We start from the raw sequence: 14,221 nt of genomic DNA, 5'->3' as shown, positions 1-14,221 counted from the left end.
CTGAGAGACAATTCTTTAAATATTGCACAAAATGATAAGTCACCAGGGATTCCCTTTCTTACTGCTGCAAATCTTACGGCAATAGGGAGAAAGCTGATAAAACTCAATTTGAACCGTTCTTCAAAAAGTGTATAAACTTGGTTGATTATAATATAATATGTTTGGTCGTTACAGTTCCTATCCCAAGTTTTGACTAGGTTATAGAAATATGGTCATCCCTTGGACCTTTCTCGTTCCTGTAGTAAATACCTTAGGCGTCCGTTCGGCTGAGCGATGTGTATTACTACGTAGCCACATCCGGTCGGTTTGGGGACATTACATTCAATGCCTCGTGCAGAAAGAGTGCCATGATCTCTGCAAGTTAAAGAACCCTTGCAACAACTGCCTAAGGGGTTTAGATCTGTATGTGGCCTATTACAAGAAAAAATTGTCTGTCCTTATGCCTCATTTTCAACAGGAGGTTCAAATTTCCCAAATTTTATCCTGGTCGATCCCTACTTGGCAGATCCCACCAACTGTAGTCTTCGTTAATTTGTTCTCGTCCTGAACATGCATAAAATATTTGCAACTGGACGCTAAGCAAACAACAATATATTAATTTATAAAGCGTTACAGTTCTTTTATAATAATAAAACTTTTAAAAAGTTAATGTCTAGATAAGTTTTTTTGTTCGTTTTGAAGTTAAAGTGTTCGATTTTTTGGTATTCCTATGGTTTTTAACTGTGCCTCTTTTATTGGGTTTTTTTTATTTGTTGTTACGAATCTTAGTTAATGAATATACATATGTTCGAATATACAATAATTACTGTGTATCGTTGCACAAATCTTAAGACTGTTATGCATATTGTATATAAAAACTATATTAACGAAAATACAGGCAAAATCTTAAATATTCATATAATAAATTTATCGATTATTTTCATCTCTATCATGTAAGATAAACATTCAAACTCAAGATGAAAATGTTGATTCTTTTTACTCCTTTCTATTTAGGTTTCCACCATTGCCGATTTTAGAATGTAATCAAAATTGATATTAGAAGTTAATACACTGTCATTCAAACTGCTGTAGAACTTGATTAAATGATGAGTTGTGAGACATGCATTTAATATTCCTTAATTTAGATGTAGATAATAGATAATAGAAAAAGGAATTAGGTTTAAATGTGTTATGTAAATTTAACTTGAAGATTGTCTGTGTAGGTACATCTCGCAGACGTATGAACACCATTTTACATAAATAAATATATCTACGAAGAATACATGATGCATTCTATAAAATCTGTAACAGTAATGGTTATATGTATGAAAAAAACACTCTATTTTGTTATATTATATTTCTTTCTTTTTCGGATTAAATTGTCTGGTCAGGCAAATGTAAATCATAAAAATAAGACATTTTAATATCTCATGGGGTTTCATTATTTATAGTTGTGTAAATAACTAAGATCTTAAGATAAAGGTCTAATATTTACCAATAACAGATTGGGATTTACTTCTGGTGTATGTAATAGACAGGTTTCTCTACTTTTTGACAGGAATGTTGATAAATATAATCAAATGTTGTGTTTCTTTGTAAATAAATATAAGAAAAATAAATTTGTGGAAAGCTTCAATGAGACAACAATCCAAAAGGACAAGCAAGTAAACATGTGTAAAGGTCAATGTGAGTTCAATGGTCACAGTAGACTAGTCAATATGGCATTCAGCCAAGCCATGATTTAAGATTTGAGAATACATTTCAGAATAAAACAAAAAGGCGATCAAAACCAATAAGTCCAAGAAAGGGAGACATGTATCATGTACCTCGTGTGATACCAGATTAGGCTGTAAGACCGACAACTGGACTTTCATACATGGTGCTGAAATCACACAACTAAAATATATTTAACATCAAACCGCTAAGTTTTACTGATAATCAATTGCTTGTTTGAGCTTTTGATTTTCCCATTTGATAACGGACTTTCCGATTTGAATTTTCCTTGGAGTTCGGTATTTTTGTTATTTTACTTTTTGCAAGCAAGAACAAGACCTATTTTGTAAACTTTTTGAAATATATGTTATTTCTTTTTCCTGATGAATTGGTTGTCATTGGCACTAAAGTAAAGTGTTGATTATCCCTATCCCTTGTGTCAGTCATGAAGAGCCTCTATATATACTCGTCTACTAACATAACACTCAAGTCGGTAAATAATATTGTTAGACCACTTTTTCTTATGCCAAGATAGGACTACGAGTTTCCAGTCAGATGCCCGTAAAGATAACGTCGTTCACAAAATAGTATCCATGGTAACTAAAATGGCTTCAACTAAGCCATAATATGCTCTTTTACCTTTATATTGTATAAGATATCAAAGGCTTTTTAGCAGCCGATTACCAACAGCACTATTTGATCAATCTAGTGTTTACAAGTAAAGACAGTGTTACAATTAAAGTAAAATTTCAAAAATCCTTCAGACACCCTAAAAGCACTGAATCAATTATCCGCATCAAATATGGTAAATCTTACTTTATGAAATTTACACATAACATTAACGTTCGTTGGGTTTAGTAACAATCATTATGTGCGAAAGAAAGCTAAAAAAGATGTGAAAGATACCAAGGGGACTTCCAAAACTTACAAGTCGAAGGGAAACTGACGTTAAGTCAAAAACGAAAGACGACGACAGGACAAACATTTGATACATTTGGAGTTCTCGCTAAATATTAAAAAAATCCGATCTACTGCAGGATTTTGTCCGGTGTTGAAACTTGTCACGTTAAGCTTTTTGAATGGACACTTATTGTGGTTCCGAAAGGAAGAGGTAGATGGTTATCTGACTCTTGAAATGGTAAAAATGACAAAACGCTTCAATAGGGTTTAAACTTCTACACTTTAGTACAGAAATGGCAAATTGGCCGACCCTTAAGTTTGATGTGAAAAACATGTTGGAATTGACATATTTTGCGCAAAATTGCCATTTTACAAAACTAGATATGAGATAAGGGTTTACCCACAACGACAGTTTACCACATTAATCTGGTAAGGCTCCCGAAAAAAAAATTTTTTCTCGGTGTTTTGGGCGGTTTTGCATTAAATTCAATAAGTTTGAAAAAAAATGATCAATGATACCGGGCTAAATTTTGTTCGCCAGACGCTCATTTCGTTTACGAATGATTCACCAGAGGCGCACGAATCAAAACAGTTGAACTCATATCAACGACGAAGTTGAAGAGCATTGAAAACCAAATATTCCTAAAATGTGCGCTAATCTTTCAAGTCATTAAGCAAATATGCGACATAATATAAAAAAAAATGGATCTAGATATATGACAGGGGTTTGTCTTGTGACATTGGAAGGGTGTTATTCGATTAATTTATAAGAGTTTTTGATTTCGAATCCTACAGTTTCCTTTGTTAAACAGAACTTGTTCTCCAGATATCAATTAAAAACATCTCCACCCACAATCGTTTAACTTTAAATATAATACAAACACTTTGATTGCCTCAAAAGATCAATACTAATTTTCCAAATTCAATTAGAATGTTAGAAGCTGTTGTAATGTATGATGAGTTCATGGCACGAATTAGCATGCCATATTGTTTCATCTTCGTTTATATCGACTTATAAACTTCATTCACCAAAAGTTACTTAGACTTTTGAAAGGCGACTGAATGCAGATGTCAGAGTAATCGAACTGAATAAACGTGACTGTGTTTAATTTGTGATAAATGAGGGAGATTGCTTAATAATCTGTTGTTTTTAATAAATATCTCCAAACTGATATAACGAGGTGTATTACAATTTAAACAAACAGTGAATAAGAATAGAATATATTGATGTAGACACGAAATATACCAGCAAACGAGTCTTTATTGATAAGTTCTAATTCGTCTTTTCACAGATTTTCTATTTTACAACTGTTTAGCATGCGACTGTTTCTCTAAATCAACCCAGATATCATTCTTCGTCAGGAAAAATAATAAAGCATTCGGAATATATTATCCATGATTGATTCTGCTGTCAGCTATCATAAAATGTATCTAAATGTTACTAAGACTGTCAAAGAGGATCGGAGGCATGACACTATTTGTCATAAACTATAGATGCCTATAAAATTATCTTTAATTCAGTAACTATTTCGGGGTTATTGATAGCAGAAATAAATTATAAACCTACATTGAGCTAAAAAAGACAGAATTTGGATCTATGTACGGTCAATAAAGAACAAATTGCCTAAAAATAACACTGTTAGAAATGAAATGAAGCTATTCTCAGAAATCGGTTTGAGCAAATTGGAATGTCTCATTGATACAAGTAGTACTGATTCATAGTTTGTATAATCTTGAGTTTTGGTAAATCTCTAGGGTATTTGATCGAAACTTTTCATGAATTATAAGAAAACAGATGACGGTAATTATAGCCCACATACAAGCACCGCACATAGAATAAAGTATCGTCAATCAATGGAAGACAACAATTCTTTATATACTGTATTTTTGTTGTTACCATAAATGGTAAGATCATATACAGAAATCAGTCTATCACCACCACACTTATAAAATTAGAGGACGTGTGTCATATTACGTTTTATGCTTCCGTTTTGTGTTTATGTTAACCATAATGCAAGAGCGTTTACAATTGAAAAACTAAATTCATAAAATTTTATCACTTGAATAAAATGAATACCAACAAAAAACTAATATGAACATGTTCAAAAACTGTTTATTTAAGCTTAAAAATAAATTTAATTTGTTATAACTATCTTCTTGTGAGGACAGATTTAAATCTGCTCTTAAATCCGACTGAGGACTATCGATCACTGCTGAAGAACTCTGAACGACTGTCAAATGGCAGAGAACACTGTTCTTTTAGTATATGATGGTTGTTATTTTTTTTATCTTATTTTGCTACATTTTTATAACGTCGTTCATTTTATCTTTTTAAAGTATTATCTAAAAGTCAAGGTCATTTCCTTCTCTGTTTATATCACGTTTATTCTCGAGGTTCATTAGTCGCACTAGGTAGTATTTATCGACTTTTTTCATTGCTGTTCTGAAAATTACTATAGATATTACATTCGAATGCATTTCAATAATAAATCAAAATAGATAATTACAGTTTCTGCTCTATCACCCCATCATGTTAATGAAAACTTTATTTTAACATCATTAATGATTTAACTCTTCATCATTCTCATTTCCACAATGAACTGTTTTATGCATGTAAATGTTTGCATATCATGTCGCTTTCTGTGATAAATGTCTGGAGGCATTTAGAAATACCCATATGTAATATTAATATGACTATGTCATAAGTTATAACGATGTCTCATTAGAAATGACATTAGTAATAATTGTCATATTTTCTCTAGGGAGTTACAATAACTAGCATTCATCTTACGTTATTCACGTCAGCCATGTAGATATATTCGTTAAAGTCAATAAATCTTCAACTGCCTTTATATGTGAATATTCTGTACATCCAGTACGATTTAAATAAATCCGCTGTCGATATTATAAAGACTGACGTTTATAAGCAGTAGTACGTGAAACATAATAATGTGGAAAAGATGATACCAATTCTTACCAAAAATTTTATATACCACAATGACCACCAACAACAACTTGTCGAAGATGGAAGGAGCAAAAATTCACATGCTAAACTATTTATCATGGTACCTAAACAATCCTTTCATGTATCTAGACCATATGTCGTTTAAGTAGACCAACACAAGATTAGCAAGTTGTATTTGGAAACTATCTTGAAGATTATCCGAATTTGACCTACCGATTTAGACTTATTACCGGGTTTGTACTAACATGAGAAACACGACGGGTGCCACATGTGGAGCAGGATCTGCTTACCCTTCAGGAGCATCTGAGATCACCCCCAGTTTTTGGTGGGGTTCGTGTTGCTCAGTCTTTGTTTCAATGTTATGTTTTGTGTATTACTGTTTGCCTGTTGGTCTTTTTCGTTTTTAGCCATGGCGTTGTCAGTTTATTTTCGACTTATGTTCCTTTGGTATCTTTCGCTTCTCTTTTACCATTAACTTAAACATCGAAATGACATCTAATCAACTAGTAAGCAAACTTAGGTGATCATAGAAATTGGTCTTTGGTATATCCGCTAAAGAAACAAATGAAACGAAAAACAAAAACATAAGTTATAACACTGCTTCCAAGTCAAATAGAGACATTGTATTACTACAATAGTTAACATTGAGTTGTAATGATTTGGGATCTCTATTTTTTCTTATTTCACTCTGTGTCTCTCGGTGTGTGTATCTGCATGTCTTTGTGGTTTTGCATAAATCAAACAGCATTAATAAAGCTCATTGTATTTGTCTTTCTTACTTCTTCCGAATGGAATAACACAAATGATATGGTCTTTTTCACATAAAACAAATATATATGTCAAAGATTGTTACCCTTTTCTGATCACTTGAAAGAGTTAATAATTGCAAAACGTACTCATAAATCGAAACATGTAGAGTGATTCAATATCATTCAGATTTACCCATTTTTGGTATAAATTCTATAGTTTATGGTATAAATTTAATTTATGATCACGAATTAAAAAATGGGAGACATTTAATTCAAATTTGTAATTACGGATTGCGAAATATGATCTATATTAATTAACAAAATATATTGATATACGTACATCTTGCTGTTATTTTTCAGGAGAACCTGTCAAACCCTTACTTTTCATGTTTTAGTTGTGTTTTATGAACTGCACTCCATCTTATTTTTTCTCCAAATATTTGATACATAAATGGGTTGTAAAAACATAAAACAAAGAAAGACACTACCATGGCAAAAAAATATATGAAAAAACTAACAACAGCCATTAAAACACTACACAGAAAACTACAGATTGAGCGTAAGAATATCCTCAAGAAAACGGGATTGAACTCGGATACTCCAGGGAGGAAGGGGGGTAATGTTTCTAATATTTATATGTACATTAATACTGTATACAGCATTGAATGTTTTGTTAATTTAGTTTCAAATTTCTTGTACGTTATGAAAATCTGAACAAAATCACATGAACCACCTTCGCCTGAATTTCATATTTTTCGATAATCCATGGAAAGATCTTTTGCTTTTGTTCTGATTATTATTTTTTTCTTCCGCCTAATTTTTTTTCTTGCGCAGTATTATTGTTTCACAAAATGTAGCTTAGATTTTTGGTATATGATATCGAACAGTTTATACGCTTTTAAAACTGACCCTGTTTAACCGAACACTTTTTCTTGTGAGAGTTATCTCCCTGAACACTGTTTTTCTTGTGTTCACTACTCCTTCGCAACCGTAAAAGATTACGACAAATTTATTTTACCAAATTGTTCGTTACATCTTCAGAATTAGGATGATCATTTGAACCGAAGACTTCATATAAGAGTTATTCCCCTTTATGCATTTGATATAAGTGATATGCATAGGTAAATTTGACGTTATAGATTTTGACCTTTGCTTTTACTTCATATGTATACATGATAAAGCCGTGGGACTTTTTGCATTAGGTTGCATGCCATATGACCTCGAAAAAGCCAAACCGGAAGTTACCTTGTGTAAACCGGAAGTAGCTATTTTTTGTACTTATTTAATATAAAAGTATATAGAAACATATGTTTTTGGAACCAGTGTCAAGTAAACTATCAAATAATAGTGGAAATTACATTTTTCAAACCGGAAGTAACATAGTATCTCCCTTTTTTCAAACAACAGTGTATAGAAACCATAGATTTTTGGAAACAGTATACAATAATCTATCATTTGACACTTGAAATGACATGTTAAACTGGATTTTGTTTTGTTTTTTTTCATATCAAATATATCGTTTTGGTTGGAAAGACCTTCAACTGTTCTCTGAACAATTGGTCTTTAATTCTTTTTTTTTTCTTTTTTAAGGTCGTTTTCTATATGACGTTTACCCATGTCTCCTTTTTCATATTAAAAACGTTTTACTCAAATCAATAAATGACGCAACGACCTTACAAAAATACGATTTCGAAAAAAATCAGTGATTATTTTTTATATGAAATCAATACGACTATGATGACGCTGTGATTTCTATTTTTTAACAGTTCACAGCATATAATTCCGGATAAACTAATAGAGTGAAAAATCATTAGTCTATATTTGATATGATACTGATTGTAAGATCTTAAAGTATTAGATGGAAGGGAGAATGTTTCGAGTTAAATGGAAAAAACAGAAAGGAAACATTTATTTCCAAGGAATTTCTTATATAAACAACCATCTTTTAAATTTACAATAAAGGATGCGACTGAAGTATAGAGAATATTTTGGTGGTATATTTTCTTTGCTAAAGATATAAATACATGAATTAATAAAAACCTGACTTGCAGATTAAGACCGTTGAGCTACATTCCGTGGTTTGTCAGTTTTTATTCGACTTATGAGTATTGGAGTTCCCCTTGGTATTTCGCCTCTTTTTTCAGGAACGGTCGGCATTCTTGGATATCATTTAGTAGTTTTACTCTTGCCTGTGTTTTCTGTCACCTGTAGGCCTATACAGATATTTTTTTAGTGAGTTGTGTTTTCTGTCATCTGTAGGTCTATAACATACATTATTAAATGAGAATTCTGTTATCTGTAGGCTCATTACAGACATTATTGAGTGAGTTTTCTGTCATCCGTAGGCCGATTACAGACATTATTGAGTGAGAATTCTGTCATCTGTAGGCTCATTATAGACATTATTGAGTGAGTACTCTGTCATCTGTAGGCTCATTATAGACATTATTGAGTGAGTACTATTTCATCTGTAGGCGCATTATAGACATTATTGAGTGAGTACTCTGTCATCTGTAGGCTCATTATATACATTATTGAGTAAGCATTCTGTCATCTGTAAGCCTATTATAGACATTATTGAGATTGTTTTCTCTCATCTGTATGCTCATTATAGACATTATTGAGTGAGTATTCCGAGTGTCATCTGTAGGCCCATTACAGACATTATTGAGTGAGTATTCTCTCATCTGTAGGCCTATTACAGACATTATTGAATGAGTTTTGATTTCTGTCATCTGTAGGCCCATTACAGACATTAACGTACCTGTTTTCTATCATATGTAGGCCTACTTCATACTTGAACCTGCGGTTTCTGTCATCTGTAGGATCCGATTACAGACATTGTAGAGTGATTTGAGTTACGTGTTGGTATTGACAAGACAGGAAGTATAAATGAGTGCTGTGGCTAATTGAAAGTATAAAGTATATATATATTTTGTTACATCTTGTGATCCGTTTATTTGGCAATCGCCAATGCGGGTAGTCAGCAGGGTTTAAGAACATCCGTTGTTCGACCTGTTAGTCAAATACGTTTTGTTAAAATATACTTTTTCACTTTTTTAATTTTTTGGAAAATGTTGTTTGTGCTGTATTTAGACCCCTCTACCAACAAATTTGTTTTGCATGCACACGTATAAAAATTGAGGTTTTTATCCAACGCAATCATAGGTTTGAACGTTGTTTTCAAGTTAGACTTATTTATATTTTTTCGTTTGGGCTTGTATTATATTTGCCTTCGGGTTTATATGATCCGTTCATCCTATTTCGACTCTTCAAAATTCAAGAGTCCATCCTAAATTGAGGTAAATTATATGGCCTTCCATATACCGTTTCGATTCCTAACATCACTGAAGAGACATTAATTGTCGAAATCCGGATATGGTGTGCAAATTTTTGCACCTCATGTTTGCGGTATACCATCTTTTCCGCAAGTTTTTTGTTTTCTGTTTGGTATTAAATTAATAATAAAGATCCATTTTGTTGCATCTTGTGATCCGTTTATTTGGCAATCGCCAATGGCAGTCAGCAGGGTTTAAGAACATCCGTTGCTCGACTTATTAGTCAAATGCGTTTTGTTTAAATATACTTTTTTCACTTTTTTGGTCTTTTGGAAAATGTTGCCTGTGCTGTATTTAGACACCTCTACCGAGAAATTTGTTTTGCGTGCACACGTATAAAAATTGCGGTTTTTATCCAACGCAATCATAGGTTTGAACGTTGTTTTCAATTTAGACTTCTATATATAGAAACAAATTTCTTGTTAGAGGGGTCTAAATACAGCACAAACAACATTTTCCAAAAGACCAAAAAAGTGAAAAAGTATATTTTAACAAAACGCATTCGACTAACAGGTCGAACAACAAATGTTCTTAAACCCTGTATACAAGTCTAAATTGAAAACAACAAGATGTAACAAAATAGATCTTATTATTAATTTTTTACCAAACAGAAAACAATAAACTTGCGGAAAAGATGGTATACCGCAAACATGAGGTGCTAAAATTTGTACACCATATCCGGATTTCGACAATTAATGTCTCTTCAGTGATGTTAGGAATCGAAACGGTATTTGGAAGGCCATATAATTTACCTCCATTTAGGATATACTCTTGAATTTTGAAAGAGTCAAAATAGGATGAACGGATCATATAAACCCGAAGGCACATATAATACAAGCCCAAACAAAAAAATATAAACAAGTTTAACTTGAAAACAACGTTCAAACCTATGATTGCGTTGGATAAAAACCGCAATTTCTATACGTGTGCATGCAAAACAAATTTCTTGGTAGAGGGGTCTAAATACAGCACAAACAACATTTTCCAAAAGACCAAATGAGTGAAAAAGTATATTTTAACAAAACGCATTTGACTAGCAGGTCGAACAACTGATGCAAAAATTTGTACACCATATCCGGATTTCGACAATTAATATCTCTTCAGTGATGTTAGGAATCGAAACGGTATTTGGAAGGCCATATAATTTACCTCAATTTAGGATAGTTTCTAGAATTTTGAAAGAGTCAAAATAGGATGAACGGATCATATATATATAGCGAAGGCAAATATAATACAAGCCCAAACGAAAAAATATAAACAAGTATTTAGACCCCTATACCGAGAAATTTGTTTTGCATGCACACGTATAAATACAAGTCTAAATTGAAAACAACGTTCAAACCTATGATTGCGTTGGATAAAAACCGCAATTTTTATACGTGTGCATGCAAAACAAATTTCTTGGTATAGGGGTCTAAATACAGCACAAACAACATTTTCCAAAAGACCAAAAAGTGAAAAAGTATATTTTAACAAAACGCATTTGACTAGCAGGTCGAACAACGGATGTTCTTAAACCCTGCTGACTGCCATGGCGATTGCCAAATAAACGGACCACAGATGTAACAAAATAGATCTTAATTTTAATCTAATACCAAATAGAAAACAAAAAACTTGCGGAAAAGATGGTATACCGCAAACATGAGGTCAAAAATTTGTACACCATATCCGGATTTCGACAATTAATGTCTCTTCAGTGATGTTAGGAATCGAAACGGTATTTGGAAGGCCATATAATTTACCTCAATTTGGGATTGATTCTTGAATTTTGAAGAGTCGAAATAGGATGAACGGATCATATAAACCCGAAGGCAAATATAATACAAGCCCAAACGAAAAAATATAAACAAGTCTAAATTGAAAACAACGTTCAAACCTATGATTGCGTTGGATAAAAATCGCAATTTTTATACGTGTGCATGCAAAACAAATTTCTTGGTATAGGGGTCTAAATACAGCACAAACAACATTTTCCAAAAGACCAAAAAGTGAAAAAGTATATTTTAACAAAACGCATTTGACTAGCAGGTCGAACAACGGATGTTCTTAAACCCTGCTGACTGCCATGGCGATTGCCAAATAAACGGACCACAGATGTAACAAAATAGATCTTAATTTTAATCTAATACCAAATAGAAAACAAAAAACTTGCGGAAAAGATGGTATACCGCAAACATGAAGTGCAAAAATGTGTACACCATATCCGGATTTCGACAATTAATGTCTCTTCAGTGATGTTAGGAATCGAAACGGTATTTGGAAGGCCATATAATTTACCTCAATTTGGGATTGACTCTTGAATTTTGAAGAGTCAAAATAGGATGAACGGATCATATAAACCCGAAGGCAAATATAATACAAGCCCAAACGAAAATATATAAACAAGTCTAAATTGAAAACAACGTTCAAATCTATGATTGCGTTGGATAAAAACCGCAATTTTTATACGTGTGCATGCAAAACAAATTTCTTGGTATAGGGGGTCTAAATACAGCACAAACAACATTTTCCAAAATAACAAAAAGTGAAAAAGTATATTTTAACAAAACGCATTTGACTAGCAGGTCGAACAACGGATGTTCTTAAACCCTGCTGACTGCCATGGCGATTGCCAAATAAACGGACCACAGATGTAACAAAATAGATCTTAATTTTAATCTAATACCAAATAGAAAACAAAAAACTTGCGGAAAAGATGGTATACCGCAAACATGAGGTGCAAAAATTTGTACACCATATCCGGATTTCGACAATTAATGTCTCTTCAGTGATGTAAGGAATCGAAACGGTATTTGGAAGGCCATATAATTTACCTCAATTTGGGATTGACTCTTGAATTTTGAAGAGTCGAAATAGGATGAACGGATCATATAAACCCGAAGGCAAATATAATACAAGCCCAAACGAAAAAATATAAACAAGTCTAAATTGAAACAACGTTCAAACCTATGATTGCGTTGGATAAAAACCGCATTTTTTATACGTGTGCATGCAAAACAAATTTCTTGGTATAGGGGTCTAAATACAGCACAAACAACATTTTCCAAAAGACCAAAAAGTGAAAAAGTATATTTTAACAAAACGCATTTGACTAGCAGGTCGAACAACGGATGTTCTTAAACCCTGCTGACTGCCATGGCGATTGCCAAATAAACGGACCACAGATGTAACAAAATAGATCTTAATTTTAATCTAATACCAAATAGAAAACAAAAAACTTGCGGAAAAGATAGTATACCGCAAACATGAGGTGCAAAAATTTGTACACCATATCCGGATTTCGACAATTAATGTCTCTTCAGTGATGTTAGGAATCGAAACGGTATTTGGAAGGCCATATAATTTACCTCAATTTGGGATTGACTCTTGAATTTTGAAGAGTCGAAATAGGATGAACGGATCATATAAACCCGAAGGCAAATATAATACAAGCCCATATATACAGCTAATGAGTTTTAAAGGCATACATAATTTCCTAAAAATCCGAATAAATGTTTATTTTTGCTTTAAAATGATTTTTTTTCAAGTATATATAACCGTTCGCCTTCTTGATGAAGAAAAAGTTGTATTCTGTATATTTAATCGTATAATTTTTCAAAATCTTTTTGATTACAGGCCAGATTGCAATAACAAAACATCTCTAGTGTTTTAATCCCAACCATAACTGTCAGACAATTCGTATCATGTCTAAATTGTTGACTTGTATTTCAGATATAGTCAAGAGAACACCGGCTCCCAAATAACTAATCACTGACAAATCGAGGACAACATCATCCTTAGTCTAGATATTGGTTCTCAGACTGGCTCATGGTAATTTATATGATGAAGTTTTCCTATTTATTCCATCGCGTTTCAACTAAGAAGTACATTTTGGAACAATTAATTTTGATAAACGTCAGATTTCTTATTGAAAACAATTTACTCTGCAATATTTTCTGTTATGATATAAATTTGTAGTATTAAATATTTCATATTGATTTCTATGTGAAATAAAAATGTAACTTTTGCCATTATTTTACTGGTCTTCCTTTATAAATACATGTATACCTATAAAGTGCAGCATTTCTGAAGAGTAAAATATATTGTATCTTGATCGATATTGCATTCTGTACTTTCTCTTTAAAGTTTGGTACGTACTAAAGCGATGTTCCGAGTAAAATTATTTTTGCAAGCAAGCAAACCGGATAAAAACGAGATGACGGAAAATGGCATTGCGTCCTTACTGCAGGCACCACCAATGTTGCTGCCATATATGTACTTATTACTAGTATATTATAAAAGGGTTATTGCACTAATATTGGGGAATATTGTCCATGCCGTACATCATGATGCACTGGGACAATAGTCCTAAATATATAAGAGCAATAACCCTATACTGTTCTATTATTAAGATACAATGTACATCAATCTGATAACAAACCAGACGGGAATACACAATCGCCTCTTGTACAACTGCCGTTTTACACAATATATCTAAACTTTGTAAATCGATTACATTAACAAATGGATATTTTTGATATATTCGTACATTGTCTACATAGAAGAATGCTAGAATAAGTCATACAAAGAACAATTGA

The 14,221-nt window shown here is 32.5% G+C and overlaps 1 protein-coding gene across 1 annotated transcript in view; it reads right to left on the bottom strand.

Moving 5' to 3' along the window:
* LOC127708711 (uncharacterized) overlaps nt 1-14,221 on the bottom strand; it is a 45,156-nt gene that overhangs the window by 9,073 nt on the left and 21,862 nt on the right. The window lies entirely within an intron of this gene.

This window comes from Mytilus californianus, unplaced genomic scaffold (genome assembly GCF_021869535.1).
Source record: "Mytilus californianus isolate M0D057914Y unplaced genomic scaffold, xbMytCali1.0.p SCAF_7, whole genome shotgun sequence".
Classification (NCBI taxonomy): domain Eukaryota; kingdom Metazoa; phylum Mollusca; class Bivalvia; order Mytilida; family Mytilidae; genus Mytilus; species Mytilus californianus.
Note: the sequence above shows the minus strand (reverse complement) of the source record. Positions and strands in the feature narration are given on the sequence as shown.